At 41.1% G+C, this 16,139-nt stretch overlaps 1 protein-coding gene and 1 long non-coding RNA gene across 2 annotated transcripts in view; both read right to left on the bottom strand.

The window, feature by feature from the left end:
- The window catches only part of vps16 (vacuolar protein sorting 16 homolog), a 238,271-nt gene that overhangs the window by 199,543 nt on the left and 22,589 nt on the right, over positions 1–16,139 (bottom strand). The window lies entirely within an intron of this gene.
- LOC117518669 lies at positions 7,253–7,799 on the bottom strand. The gene is made up of 3 exons (XR_004563038.1): positions 7,521–7,799; positions 7,403–7,446; positions 7,253–7,311 (listed from the first exon to the last, which is right to left on the bottom strand). It is a non-coding gene; the product is annotated as an uncharacterized LOC117518669 (long non-coding RNA).

Consider the following 16,139-nt stretch of genomic DNA (forward strand, 5'->3'; position numbering starts at 1 on the left):
CGTTTTTATATACACACACACACACACACACATATATGTGTGTGGTATATAATTCCAGGTAAACCAGTTACAAGATTTATTCTGTAGGACTTGGTTTGGTTTCAAAGCAGAATGTTGGAGCCATGCTGATTTATACAACCCCTGGCAATAATTATGGAATCACCGGCCTCGGAGGATGTTCATTCAGTTGTTTAATTTTGTAGAAAAAAAAGCAGATCACAGACATGACACAAAACTAAGTCATTTCAAATGGCAACTTTCTGGCTTTAAAAAACACTATAAGAAATCAGGAAAAGAAATTGTGGCAGTCAGTAACGGTTACTTTTTTAGACCAAGCAGAGGGAAAAAATATGTAATCACTCAATTCTGAGGAAAAAATTATGTAATCACCCTGTAAATTTTCATCCCCAAAACTAACACCTGCATCAAATCAGATCTGCTCGTTAGTCTGCATCTAAAAAGGAGTGATCACACCTTGGAGAGCTGTTGCACCAAGTGGACTGACATGAATCATGGCTCCAACATGAGAGATGTCAATTGAAACAAAGGAGAGGATTATCAAACTCTTAAAAGAGGGTAAATCATCACGCAACGTTGCAAAAGATGTTGGTTGTTCACAGTCAGCTGTGTCTAAACTCTGGACCAAATACAAACAACATGGGAAGGTTGTTAAAGGCAAACATACTGGTAGACCAAGAAAGACATCAAAGCGTCAAGACAGAAAACTTAAAGCAATATGTCTCAAAAATCGAAAAATGCACAACAAAACAAATGAGGAACGAATGGGAGGAAACTGGAGTCAATGTCTGTGACCGAACTGTAAGAAACCGCCTAAAGGAAATGGGATTTACATACAGAAAAGCTAAACGAAAGCCATCATTAACACCTAAACAGAAAAAAAAACAAGGTTACAATGGGCTAAGGAAAAGCAATCGTGGACTGTGGATGACTGGATGAAAGTCACATTCAGTGATGAATCTCGAACCTGCATTGGGCAAGGTGATGATGCTGGAACTTTTGTTTGGTGCCGTTCCAATGAGATTTATAAAGATGACTGCCTGAAGAGAACATGCAAATTTCCACAGTCATTGATGATATGGGGCTGCATGTCAGGTAAAGGCACTGGGGAGATGGCTGTCATTACATCATCAATAAATGCACAAGTTTACGTTGATATTTTGGACACTTTTCTTATCCCATCAATTGAAAGGATGTTGGTGGATGATGAAATCATTTCTCAAGATGATAATGCATCTTGCCATAGAGCAAAAACTGTGAAAACATTCCTTGCAAAACGACACATAGGGTCAATGTCATGGCCTGCAAATAGTCCAGATATTAATCCAATTGAAAATCTTTGGTGGAAGTTGAAGAAAATGGTCCATGACAAGGCTCCAACCCGCAAAGCTGATCTGGCAACAGCAATCAGAGAAAGTTGGAGCCAGATTGATGAAGAGTACTGTTTGTCACTCATTAAGTCCATGCCTCAGAGACTGCAAGCTGTTAGAAAAGCCAGAGGTGGTGCAACAAAATACTAGTGATGTGTTGGAGCGTTCTTTTGTTTTTCATGATTCCATAATTTTTTCCTCAGAATTGAGTGATTCCATATTTTTTTCCTCCGAGGCCGGTGATTCCATAATTTTTGCCAGGGGTTGTACGAGGTCTGTTAGAAAAGTATCCGACCTTATTTTTTTAAAAACCCATATGGATTTGAATCACGTGTGATTGCGTCAGACAAGCTTGAACCTTTGTGCGCATGCGAGAGTTTTTTCATGCCTGTCGGTTGCGTCATTCGCCTGTGAGCAGGCTTTGAGTGAGCACTGGTCCACCCCTCTCGTCTATTTTTTATTGCGAATAAATGTCTGAATGATTTGGAGCTTTGCTGCATCAATTTTTTTTCCAGAAACTGTGAGAGACCTCCAGGTGGACACCGTTCGGAAAATTAATATGGCTTTCAGGGACGATTTTATGGGGATTAAACAGATTACGGGGTGTTACTGCTGCTTTAAGGACGGCCCACAACTGCTGAGAGCGCGGCGTGCTCCCAGCCCCCATCGACAGGCTGACACCCCGCTGGAACAACCAGATCATTTCCAACGTGAAGGCTTTGTTGATCCGGGACCTCGTCTGACTTGCACAAAAAGGCAGAAGATGTGGACATCAGCACTTTTTCCGGCACATTCCACCGTTACAGGAGTTTTTTTCATTGAAAGAAAAGCGGAGGGACGCGCCACGGAGCCGTTCATTAAGCGGGACAAAACCACCTCGGTGTTGGTCTCACAGGACAGATTTCAGGTGGATTTCAGACGGATTCCAGTTGCTTTCCAGTCATGTGAATATCCGATTGTGATTGTGCATGAGCTGGACATGCTAGAACATATCCCGTGAGGCTTCATCACGGCGTTGCTTTGCGCCGAGCGGCTACACCGCGACACGCGGTGGAGCAGCTTCTCTTTCCACGACAAAAACTCCTGTAACAGTGAAATGTGCCGTTCATTTTTAAACTGGATGCTGTCTTGATCCAGTATGTCATCTGACTAGCACAGGAATTGTGAAAAGACGTGGACATCAGCACTTTTCCGGCACATTAAGACAGACGTGTGGAGAAGTTCCACGCGTCGCGGTGCAGCTGCTCGGCGCAAAGAAACGCCGTGATGAAGCCTCACGGGACATGTTCTGGCATGTCCAGCTCATGCACATTCACAATCGGATATTCACACGACTGGAAAGCAACCGGAATCTGTCTGAAATCCACCTGAAAGCCATCCTGAGAGACCAACACCGAGGTGGTTTTGTCCCGCGTAATGAACGGAGCCGTGGCGCGTCCCTCGGCTTCTTTTTCCATGAAAAAAAAAACTACTGTAACGGTGGAATGTGCCGGAAAAAGTGCTGATGTCCACATCTTTTCACAATTCCTGTGCTAGTCAGATGACATACCGGATCAAGACAGCGTCCAGTTTAAAAATGAACTGCACATTTCACTGTTACCGCGCGTCGCGGTGCAGCCACTCGGCGCAAAGCAACGCCGTGATGAAGCCTCACGGGACATGTTCTGGCATGTCCAGCTCATGCACAATCACTCGGATATTCACACGACTGGAAAGCAACCGGAATCCGTCTGAAATCCATCTGAAAGCCGTCCTGAGAGACCAACACCGAGGTGGTTTTGTCTCGCGTAATGAACGGAGCCGTGGCGCGTCCCTCCGCTTTTCTTTCCATGAAAAAAACTCCTGTAACGGTGGAATGTGCCGGAAAAAGTGCTGATGTCCACATCTTCTGCCTTTTTGATGATCTGGTTGCTCCAGCGGGGTGTCAGCCTGTCGATGGGGGCTGGGAGCGCGCTGCGCTCTCAGCAGTTGTGGGCCGTCCTTAAAGCAGCAGTAACACCCCGTAATCTGTTTAATCCCCATAAAATCGTCCCTGAAAGCCATATTAATTTTTCGAACGGTGTCCACCTGGAGGTCTCTCACAGGAAAAAAATTGATGCAGCAAAGCTCCAAATCGTTCAGACATTTATTTGCAATAAAAAAATAGACAAGAGGGGTGGACCACACCTCACTCAAAGCCTGCTCACAGGCGAATGACGCAACCGACAGGCATGAAAAAACTCACGCATGCGCACGAGGGTTCAAGCTTGGCTGATGCAATCACACGTGATTCAAATCCATATGGTTTTTTTTTTTTAAATAATAAGGTTGAATACTTTTCTAACAGACCTCATATATATACAACTAGACAAAGGAAACTCCAGAAACTACGTTACCCAGAATTCTTGGGGGTGAATATGAATATAAAAAAAATATATGTTCATGTTAATTAAACCCAACTTACATTAAGAAAAATGTATTTGTTCCACTTACATGAAGAAAAAAGTATATGTTCATGTTAATTAAACCCAACTTACATTAAGAACAAAGTATTTGTTCCAGTTACATGAAGAACAAAAGTATACGTCCATGTTCATTAAACCCAACTTACATTAAGAAAAAAGGTATTTGTTCCACTTACATGAAGAACAAAAAAGCATACGTCCATGTTTATTAAACCCAACTTACGTTAAGAAAAAAGGTATTTGTTCCACTTACATGAAGAAAAAAGCATACGTCCATGTTTATTAAACCCAACTTACGTTAAGAAAAAAGTATTTGTTCCACTTACATGAAGAAAAAAGTATACGTCCATGTTTATTAAACCCAACTTACGTTAAGAAAAAAGGTATTTGTTCCACTTACATGAAGAAAAAAGCATACGTCCATGTTTATTAAACCCAACTTACGTTAAGAAAAAGGTATTTGTTCCACTTACATGAAGAAAAAAGCATACGTCCATGTTTATTAAACCCAACTTACGTTAAGAAAAAAGGTATTTGTTCCACTTACATGAAGAAAAAAGTATACGTCCATGTTTATTAAACCCAACTTACGTTAAGAAAAAAGGTATTTGTTCCACTTACATGAAGAAAAAAGTATACGTCCATGTTTATTAAACCCAACTTACGTTAAGAAAAAAGGTATTTGTTCCACTTACATGAAGAAAAAACTATACGTCCATGTTTATTAAACCCAACTTACGTTAAGAAAAAAGGTATTTGTTCCACTTACATGAAGAAAAAAGCATACGTCCATGTTTATTAAACCCAACTTACGTTAAGAAAAAAGTATTTGTTCCACTTACATGAAGAAAAAAGTATACGTCCATGTTTATTAAACCCAACTTACATTAAGAAAAAAGGTATTTGTTCCACTTACATGAAGAAAAAAAAGCATACGTCCATGTTTATTAAACCCAACTTACGTTAAGAAAAAAGGTATTTGTTCCACTTACATGAAGAAAAAAAGCATACGTCCATGTTTATTAAACCCAACTTACGTTAAGAAAAAAGTATTTGTTCCACTTACATGAAGAAAAAAAGCATACGTCCATGTTTATTAAACCCAACTTACGTTAAGAAAAAAAGTATTTGTTCCACTTACATGAAGAAAAAAAGCATACGTCCATGTTTATTAAACCCAACTTACGTTAAGAAAAAAGTATTTGTTCCACTTACATGAAGAAAAAAGTATACGTCCATGTTTATTAAACCCAACTTACGTTAAGAAAAAAGGTATTTGTTCCACTTACATGAAGAAAAAAGTATACGTCCATGTTTATTAAACCCAACTTACATTAAGAAAAAAAGTATTTGTTCCACTTACATGAAGAAAAAAAAGCATACGTCCATGTTTATTAAACCCAACTTACATTAAGAAAAAAAGTATTTGTTCCACTTACATGAAGAAAAAAGTATACGTCCATGTTTATTAAACCCAACTTACATTAAGAAAAAAGGTATTTGTTCCACTTACATGAAGAAAAAAGTATACGTCCATGTTTATTAAACCCAACTTACATTAAGAAAAAAAGTATTTGTTCCACCTACATGAAGAAAAAAAAAGCATACATCCATGTTTATTAAAGGGTCACCATCTGGGTGTCGCGGTAAATTAGCTGATAGATGATTATTGTGTCTCCAGCTGCGTATAATAAACTCAACTCCCCTGTGGTGAGTCTGCGCAAAGGCACTTTTTTAAGGCGGCAAGTTTGCATAATTTTTTGGGGGGTAAAGTCAACTTATATTTTACACATTTTGGGATTCAAACATCAAATCCTTATCTTATCTCAACACAGCAACGTTCACATGCCAGCAGCTTGGATGTTAAGTCCTAAATCTAAACATTTTCTTTGCTCACTTGTATTGTTGCAAGTTCCTGCTTTACCGCCTCATTCTGACCAAGAAACATCTGAAGTGAGTCAAAAAAAAAAATAAACTGTTCTTGAAAGCAGCTTTTTCCTGGTTAGTTTTTAATACACCCTGAAGACATCAAGATTCTCTGATCAGATTTCTCAGGAGACTTTCCAAAAGGGAGACATCTATTCTTTAAATATGAAAATCAGCCGTCAGCATTTTATGTCAAGTGTTCCCTGAAAATCACAGTTAACTGAGTGACAGAACTGAAGCAACAACTTGGAAGTTTCAAATAAAACAGGGTTCATCAGCATTTTCTGGTTTATCAGAATCTGAATCAGAACAGCTTTTAATGGCCAAGTATCCACAGAATACATGGAATTTGACGTTGGTTTGAGCTGCACTCTCTCTGTACACTGTAAATGCATGCAAACATACAAACGAATTAAGTTAACCAGACTCAGTTTTCAAGCTGTAGCTTCAAGAAAATTACGTTGACCTGAATATGATGAATGAACAAAACTATTTTGAGAATTAAGCCATCACTTGCTGGATGCTCACAGTACATACATTACTGTAATTTAATTTATTTCAGTACAGCAAAATAAACAAGTTACTATAATCTAGGTTTTTAAGTTTATTTGAGTACTGCACACTCGCAATAATTAAGTTAATCAAATCTGATTCAAGACAATATAAATTACTTTTTAAGGCAGCAAGTTTGCTTTTTTTAGTAAGTCAACTTATATTTTACAGTGTATGGCATGTAGAAATACTCTAAACACCGAATAATCCGCAGTAAAAAATGTACAATGTGTTTTTAAAAATTGCTTGTAATTATGAACAAACTAGTTTAGCTAACAACTGCTACAGAAAGGTGAACATTTGTTAAAATGAATCTGAAATACACGACCACAAGTTGACCAACATCACAAGGGTAAGAGTTCTAATGTTAAAACTCACTGTTACTCTGCTGTTTTATGATTTGTAAAAGTCTGCACCAAGCACTTGAAAGTTGCACATTTCCGACAAATTGTCAAAAAACATTAACAGCCTGTGAGCCGACACACTGCTGTCAGTGTGACAAGAGGAAAGTGTGTCATGTAGAATCTCTGCATTTGTTCAGAGCGTAATTATAAATCTCAAGCCGTTTTTAATGTGGATAAAGATTTAAATGTTTAAAGGTTGTTTTCAGTTCCCCTGAAAACACACCGAAGATTTAATTTTTACAATTCACATAACTCACACACATATCTTTGATAGTATCGTTAAACAGTCGGTGGTCATTTATTGAGAAATCTAACTAGCGGAGGGTTTTATGCTTTAAATGGTTATTTGGTTGTGAAAAGCTCCACAAAAACTTACTTTTTGAGCTGATGCTGACTGTCTGCATAAATTTTTGTCTGAGAGGGGAAACGCCTGACATTACATAGACAATATGTTTTTTTCTTACTTTATGGACCTTTAAAAACTTTAGTCATATTAAATCAATGTTTTTCTTCTTTTTTTTTTTTCTTACTTCATAAAGGCGACTCTCTCCCTGGCTCCTCGAAATGTCTCTGGGGTTGTCAGGCTGAATTCTCCTCCTTCTCAATAAACCAGAATAAACTTTTTTATGCATTGCAATTATTCTCTCTCAAAAGCATTCATTAATACCAGTCCAAAATATCCTCGAACCTTCGGGCATCTTGCAGGGAGCGACGGTCTCGCCTCGCCACAAACTGAAAGAAAAGATGCGACTTATTAAATATTTACACTTTAAAAAAAATGCCATGATATGATTTTTTTTTCTTACCGTGTAACGGGAGTCCCTCCCCGTGGCGCTCTGTTGACGGTTCGATAGACCTCCATTGGTTATAACACATCAGCTCTGCGTTATTAACCTGTATTTTTAAATGTAAATGAAATTTCAGAGCTGCTCTGTCTGGAGAAAAAGCTGGATTAAACAGCATTAAATAAACTAACAGAATATCCACAAACTGTAACACAGACGATACTTATTAAATATTTACACTTAAAAAAAGTTATGAGCTGATTTTCTTATGTCATAAAGGAGAGTTTCTCCCTGGCGCGATGATCCTCTGGGGTTAATTTGTCGGGGTGAATTCTTCTGCTCCATCATAACCAGAATAGACTTTTCTCTCTGTGGGGCTCTATCTAACAAAACATCATTTAAAAATGTTTACCACCGAGGATCTTTTTTTTAAAAAAAAAAAACAAAAAAAAAAAACAGAAGCATTTCTATCAAAAAGTTACTTAAATCACTTACCGTGAAAGACTTTCGCACTCTGAAGAAAAAGAAAACTTCATTACGAGTTCATTAAATGAACGTCTGCTCCGGTCAGCGGCTGGAATGAAGGAAAAACACTGCAGCGGGGGACTGGACAGGAAAACCGGTCCAGCCTCCAAAACAAGCTTATCTCCCACCAGCATCTGGTTTTATGGTGGACCCCATAAAACACACGTAATCATTGATCAGGGAATTTAGCCTGACACCTCGGTCCGAGGGAGACATCTGGACCTCATAAAAATACTGGTTCAAACGATGACCTCTCTGTAATAGATCTGTGACGCTCGCCTGGTTTGTCAAAAGAGCTGCGACCTTTGCGGCTAAACACCCCAAATACACACACACACACACACACACACTTTTAAGATGCAAATATCCCCAGCCCCGTTGTGTGTGTGTGTGTGTGTGTGTGTGTGTGTGTGTGTGTGTGTGTGTGTGTGTGTGTGTGTGTGTGTGTGTGTGTGTGTGTGTGTGTGTGTGTGTGTGTGTGTGTGTGTGTGTGTGTGTGTGTATTGGTACCATATAATGAACAAAACTGGATGGATAGCAAAGTCATGACGGATAATACAGAAATAGTGGACCTTTTAATAGTTGCACTTAAAAAATAAAACGCCACTTACAGGAGAATTAGTTTTCCCAGCTTCAGCCTAATATAAGTAATAAAGCTCAGGTTCCAAGATTCTGGTTCAGTTTAATTTATTCCAGACATGTCAGAAACCACATGAACAAAACATCTACATATCTTTAACACCAAAGAGATTTAAATATATCTGTACACACATATTTACATATGTATATACTCAATTGTTTTCCTATTTCTATTTCCATGTTTCCTTTTTGTGAATATTTACAAATAAAATAAATAAAGGTCACTGCGTGTATTAAATATATATCAGCGCCGCCAGGATATCGTACCAAGTTGTGCTGTCGTTATACATCGAAAATACTATCGCAAACGATGATTTGGTTTCTGATTTTGTGAAACGATATCGTTATTGCCTTAAGAAAAGGTGCAATACCTTCTGTATCCAGCTAGCAGGGCCTTTGCACGCGTTTAAATATTGTCATGGCCTGTGTTAACCTTCGATCCTAAATTTTTTGTTTTTTTCATCGTGAAAATGTAACCCCTGTCTCAGGACAACCTCCCAATCATATCTTTAAAGTTTTATCACATTTGCATAATTTAAAACATTGTTATTAAGTTCAGAAAGAAGAGTTGACCTTTGACCTCAATTTTTTTGTGTGTGTTTTTTCTGAAAAAATGTTCTGGATGTGTTGAGAGCGGTCTCCCGATCATACCTTTAAAGTTTTATCATGTTTGCACGCCTTTAAAAATTGTCACAGCTCGTGTTAATCTTTGATCCTAAAATTATGGGTTTTTTTTTTGCCTGAAAACAGACTGGATGTGTTGAGAGCAGCCTCCCAATCATGGTGTATAAAGTTTTAGCGCGTTTGCATGCGTTTGAAAATGTCCCTCACATAAAACATGTTCAAGCTAAAATATCTAAAAGTGTTTCTAGTATCCTCAACAAAGCAAAAATATTTATTGAATTACAAAGCTCTACATATTTTATATTGTTCACTTGTTTTGCCACATCTGAATTACTGTGTGGAAGTTTGGGGCAACATTTACAAATCCTCACTTCGACCATTACCTTTATGACACCTTGTCAGTATTCATGACAACCAATTAAGCACCGTCTTTACTATAACCTTGATTAGCAATTTTAATGTGTATTCTTTATTCTGTACAACATATAGCCTATTGAAATGATGTAGTTAAGTAAAATGCAGCAATACAAATTCTATGGAAAAGAAGACTCCGGTCTGGGATGGGCTGATCAAGCCGCACAGTGAGGACATAGAGGGGCTGACACTGTCTGATGAATTATCTTAACTTCTGGGCAGACGTGGTCTGCCCAACCAAGACTGTCCGCTGTTACCCTAACAATAAACCACAGGTAACGCGGACAAGTCAAAACTGTTCTCAACAGGAAGAAGGCCGCCTTCAGAAGCAGAGATATGGAGGCAATGAAGGCAGCAGAGCGGGATGTGAAACGCTGCATGAGGGAAGCAAAGGACAACTACAGGAGAAAGATGGAGCAGAAGCTGAAACAAAACAGCATGAGGGAGGTGTGGGAAGGTGGGAAAACCATCACAGGCCATAAAACAAAGACCAGAGACACAGGGTGGACAAGTGGGAGGGCGAACGAACGCAACTTCAACTGGTTCAACCAGTCCATGCCCCTCCACCCTCTCCCTCACTGCCATCTTCCATCTGCCTTCTTCCATCTGCACACTTCATTTCAATTTATTTTCATTTATATAGCGCCAAGTCACAACAAAGTTGCCTCAAGGCGCTTCACACAAGTAAGGTCTAACCTTACTAACCCCAGAGCAAGAACACAGGCGACAGTGGTAATTTGAGGAAGAAACCTCAAGCAGACCAGACTCAAAGGGCTGACCCTCTGCACTTCCCCCCCAGACATCACAGCAGCAGCCCCCTCCTCCTCCTCCCCCATCTCAACACAACCTCCTCCATACATCACTGTGGACCAGGTCAGAGGACAGCTGAAGAAGCTTCATCCCAGGAAAGCGGCAGGCCCAGACAAGGTGTGTCCCTGACTACTGAAGACCTGTGTGACCAAACTGGGAGACCGCTATAACATATCTTCAAACTAGCCTGCAGCTGGGGAGAGTGCCCACCCTCTGGAAGACTTCATGCATCGTTCCAGTTCCTAAGAAGAACCAGCCCAGTGAGCTGAATGACTTCCGACCAGAGGCACTCACTTCATACCTGTAGAAGACATTGGAGCGGCTTTTCCTCAACTTCCTCAAACCCCAGGTACAGTGCAACATGCCCAGGACTGTTTGCAGTTTGTATACAGGGCAGGTGTTTGTGTGGAGGATGCCATCCTCTATCTGCTACATCAAATCCACTCGCAACTAGATAAGGGAAACGGCACAGTGAGGATTCTCTTCCTGGACTTCTTGAGTGCATTTAACACCATCCAGCCTCTTGTGCCCCAGGACAAACTGAACAGGATGCAAGTGGGCCTCTGCCTGGTCACTTGGATCTCAGCTACCTCACCAACAGGCCACAGTATGTCAGGCTGAGGGACATCATGTCTGACACTGTGATCAGCTGCAACGGAGCACCCCAGGGTAGGGTGCTGGCCCCTCTTCATCCTGTACACCTCTGACTTGGACAAACTGATCAGGTGGGCTGGCTCTGTGGTTGGCATGAAGGTGGACTCTCTGGTGATGGTGGCAGATAAGAGAACACTGGACAAACTGCTGGACATTCTGAAAGATGCCAGTCACCCTCTGCACACCATCATCAGCAACCAGAGGAGCCTCTTCAGCCACAGACTGCTCATTCCCAATCAATCAATCAATTTTTTTTATATATAGCACCAAATCACAACAAACAGTTGCCCCAAGGCGCTTTATATTGTAAGGCAAGGCCATACAATAATTATGTAAAACCCCAATGGTCAAAACGACCCCCTGTGAGCAAGCACTTGGCTACAGTGGGAAGGAAAAACTCCCTTTTAACAGGAAGAAACCTCCAGCAGAACCAGGCTCAGGGAGGGGCAGTCTTCTGCTGGGACTGGTTGGGGGCTGAGGGAGAGAACCAGGAAAAAGACATGCTGTGGAGGGGAGCAGAGATTGATCACTAATGATTAAATGCAGAGTGGTGCATACAGAGCAAACAGAGAAAGAAACAGTTCATCATGGGAACCCCCCAGCAGTCTACGTCTATAGCAGCATAACTAAGGGATGGTTCAGGGTCACCTGATCCAGCCCTAACTATAAGCTTTAGCAAAAAGGAAAGTTTTAAGCCTAATCTTAGAAGTAGAGAGGGTGTCTGTCTCCCTGATCTGAATTGGGAGCTGGTTCCACAGGAGAGGAGCCTGAAAGCTGAAGCCTCTGCCTCCCATTCTACTCTTACAAACCCTAGGAACTACAAGTAAGCCTGCAGTCTGAGAGCGAAGCGCTCTATTGGGGAGATATGGTACTATGAGGTCCCTAAGATAAGATGGGACCTGATTATTCAAAACCTTATAAGTAAGAAGAAGAATTTTTTAAATTCTATTCTAGAATTAACAGGAAGCCAATGAAGAGAGGCCAATATGGGTGAGATATGCTCTCTCCTTCTAGTCCCCGTTAGTACTCTAGCTGCAGCATTTTGAATTAACTGAAGGCTTTTTAGGGAACTTTTAGGACAACCTGATAATAATGAATTACAATAGTCCAGCCTAGAGGAAATAAATGCATGAATTAGTTTTTCAGCATCACTCTGAGACAAGACCTTTCTAATTTTAGAGATATTGCGTAAATGCAAAAAAGCAGTCCTACATATTTGTTTAATATGCGCTTTGAATGACATATCCTGATCAAAAATGACTCCAAGATTTCTCACAGTATTACTAGAGGTCAGGGTAATGCCATCCAGAGTAAGGATCTGGTTAGACACCATGTTTCTAAGAGAGTGGAGGACCCAACAGACTGAAAAACCCCTTTGACCCTCAGGCTATCAGACTGTACAACTCCTCACTCAGGGGGAGGAGGAGTAACAGGAATACAGAGGACGGGAAGGAGAGCAACAGTAAATAGTCCATTTACCCCATCCTGGAATTGTGCAGGTCTACAGTTTTGTCCCTGGTGTCCTTCGACAGCTCTTTGTCTTGGCCATGGTGGACAGGTTGGAGTGTGATTGATTGAGTGTGTGGACAGGTGTCTTTTAAACAGGTAACCAGTTCAAACAGGTGCAATTAATACAGGTAAAGCATGCAGAATAAGAGGGCTTCTTAAAGAAAAATTAACAGGTCTGAGAGCCAGAATTCTTGCTGGTTGGTCGGTGATCAAATACTTATTTCATGCAATAAAATACAAATTATTTAAAAATCATACAATGTAATTTTCTGAATTTTTTTTTTTTTTTTTAAAGATTTTGTCTCTGACAGTTGAAGTGTATCTACGATAAAAATTACGGACCCCTCCATTCTTTGTAGGTGGGAAAACTTGCAGAATTGACAGCTGCTGTTTTTCAGGTCTAAGAATTTGTATGTTGCACTGTTTGGATAGTTAAAGGTCTCTTGAGCCACTAAAGGCCACAGAAATTTAAGTGAACCTGTTGAAGATATCTGTGCAAATTCATAATGCTGTGTCAACAATGGATAATATCAACTGGGAACTGTGCTGTCTTTGTCAATCAGATAAAAAAAAAAAAAAAAAAATCTGTTTGTCAAACAATGAAGGTTGTTGACTTGCTGACCAAGACTCATGATTTTCACATTCATCAAGATGATGCCCTGTTACTAATGCGGGCAGCAGTGATTCTACGTATGTGTCGTCTCCAGAAGCAAGAGCCCTTCAATGGGTCTTTCTCCTTAGAATGTCTGACCACCGCTGTTCCAACCCTAACCCTAACGTCATCCTCCAGGGCCAATCAATTCTGCGGGAGCTGGAGAAAATTGACATTGATGCACTCGTACATGGGTACATGGACATGCTGAAAATTTTGGGCATACGAGTATGACTCATACATCCCGCACATGCAGGACATAAGTTATGCGATTGTTGACACTTTTCTTGTAATTTACTCATAAGTCTAAATACGTCCATTAATGCTGGTCAATGATTGGCTGAAGGCTGCAATCCTCAAGCAAACAGACTGTTTCATTCACACATGGAGTAAATCTAAAGTTGCACCTGTTCATTTCAGTCTGATTCATCGTCACAGTCTGACAAACACGTATCCACATAAAGGTGTTGCAGTCTGATCATCGATCAGACCGTGACCGGCGCTTTGAGGCCCCCCGTCTGATCAACCCAGTCCCCCAGTCTGCCGTGAATGAATGAAGCGATGTGACTCTTAAAACTTTTAAATCACTGGTCACAATCAGACCGCGACCGGTGCTTTGATTGTGCCACCCCCCGTCTGATCAGTCAGACAGGGGAACTGATCAAAGCGTTGGTCAAGGTCTGATCACGACTGGTGCTTACCACAGCCATCATTCGACTCGAAAATAAAATAAAGTTACATTACTCTGTTTCTAATCCGCATCACACCATGCAGTCCATGCAGTACTGATCCAAACCACTTGGTGAAAAAGGGGCAGTCAGCATATGCAGGCTAAATCATCAAGCTGTGACAGGGCCCTAATGCCCCCTGTCACAGTGGCGTATTCGTAGAGCTGTTCATTGCAGCGTTGTATTTCATTTAAATACGCCTGAAATACGTGCGTACACAGCCTTCAACAGTGTTCGTTCATACTTGCAGCTGCGTGTGTTCGCGTTTTAATGTGTGCACACAGTCGCGTGTGCCATGCCGCACCATTTTCAGTGCTATTTTCTGCCTCTGTGGAAGTGCACTCTGTTCTCTACTGCATGGTGTGGTGCGGCTCAAAAACAGAGTCATTTAACATTACTACCATTTATTTTTTTATTCAGCTAGTGCGCGTTTATTTTAGAGTCACAGCTCTGATTAGACGCACACACAGAGACAGAGCTTTTATTTTAAGGAGTCTGATCCCGTGCGCGAGAGAGCGCTTTTATGAAACAATGCGACACAGTGAAACAGTCCTCATATAATTAGTCCAGTATGATAAAGTGAAGCAACGATCTTGCAGTATTTATAGCTCCAGAAGAATAACAGGGAGGTGTGAAATGGCGCACAGTACCGTGCTGCAGCGGGGGCGGGCTCACAATAGCGGACAGTAGCACGGCGCTGCGTGTACTCGCGTGAAGACTCCATGCTGTGCGCCGAAGTAAACAGGTTTAATTTCTTCCATCATACGCACGTAGCCCTCAACATACTGCTGCGTATTGAGAAAAAACTCCACGTGAAGTGGGTGGAGAGCTGCTCATTACAGCGTATCATCTACGCTGTAATGAGCAGCTCTACTTCCAATGCCTCGTACACTTGTTGCTACAACTATATGCGCACACCAGCGGCTGAAAGACAGAGTGTGCGCTGTGTGAGCCCATCGAACCCTCTCGCGGCAGGTGGTGGCAGACAATCATTGTTGAGCTGGATGTGAAATTTGTCTAAGCGCCCCATGACTGCACATGTGGCATGCCAGAGTGTCGGCCCACTCCAAAACACGTGTTCATGTGTTTCGCATGCCCCCCCCACAACACATCTGTTCATGTGGTTCACCCCCCCCACAGGCGAGGCATTTCTCAACTGATCACAGAGTGACATCTTCAGTGACATCTGACAGGACAGGGGGGCGTGGATGGCTGCCCACAGCTGTTGGGACATCTGCAGTTCTGGACATCACAGCTGCAGCACATGTCCCGTGTTTTGACAGACACGAGCGCATGTCTGTTTGTGTGGAAATACATAAAAGCATACGTAGGAACAAAGCCACAGGATGAATATAATAATTTATGGAATATTGAAAATTATAACTTGTGGATAATTTTACCTCGAAAAGGGCACCACCTAGTTCTAAGTATAGGTACTTTTAGTTTAAACAATCATTAATTGGTTAGTCTCAATTTAATTAATCAGTCTCAATTTCTAAAGGATAAGTTCCGCAGGTCAGATCCGACACCCTCTGTAAAATCATACAAAAATCACAGACAACTTCACACATTTAAGATATTTATTTAACTCTGGCAGGAGTTAAATAACAGGACATATCACAGTGAGCAATTTAATGATGACAACATTCAATGAGCAAAGATTATATGATGTTCAGATAATTTGGTTTCGTAGCGGGAGTTTTAGGAGTAAGATTTGTCCTAATTTAACAGGTAATTTACTTTGATATTTATTAACCTGAGAGAAGATTAATGATTTTGAATAGAGTTAAATAAAGCCACTCTGTTTATCTGACAACATTGCCCGGTCTTACTTTGCGCAGTGCAGCGGGTCTCCGTGAGGTCTGTTGCTGGACGCCGTCTGGTTCAGTCGACGCTCTGTCCGCCACACAGCTTCGTCAGGGACCTTGACAAAGAGGCTCTGCCGGTCCAACCCGCTCGGTTTCGTCAGTGGCGGGGATGATTTCTGTTATTGCGCTGTGATTTTGCGGCGGCAATTCAAGTCGCTGTTGAATGTCTCAGCTGACCTGGATGTTTTTCTCTGCAGCGCTCTGGAGTATGGCTCGT

The sequence above is a fragment of the Thalassophryne amazonica genome, chromosome 1 (genome assembly GCF_902500255.1).
Source record: "Thalassophryne amazonica chromosome 1, fThaAma1.1, whole genome shotgun sequence".
NCBI lineage: Eukaryota > Metazoa > Chordata > Actinopteri > Batrachoidiformes > Batrachoididae > Thalassophryne > Thalassophryne amazonica.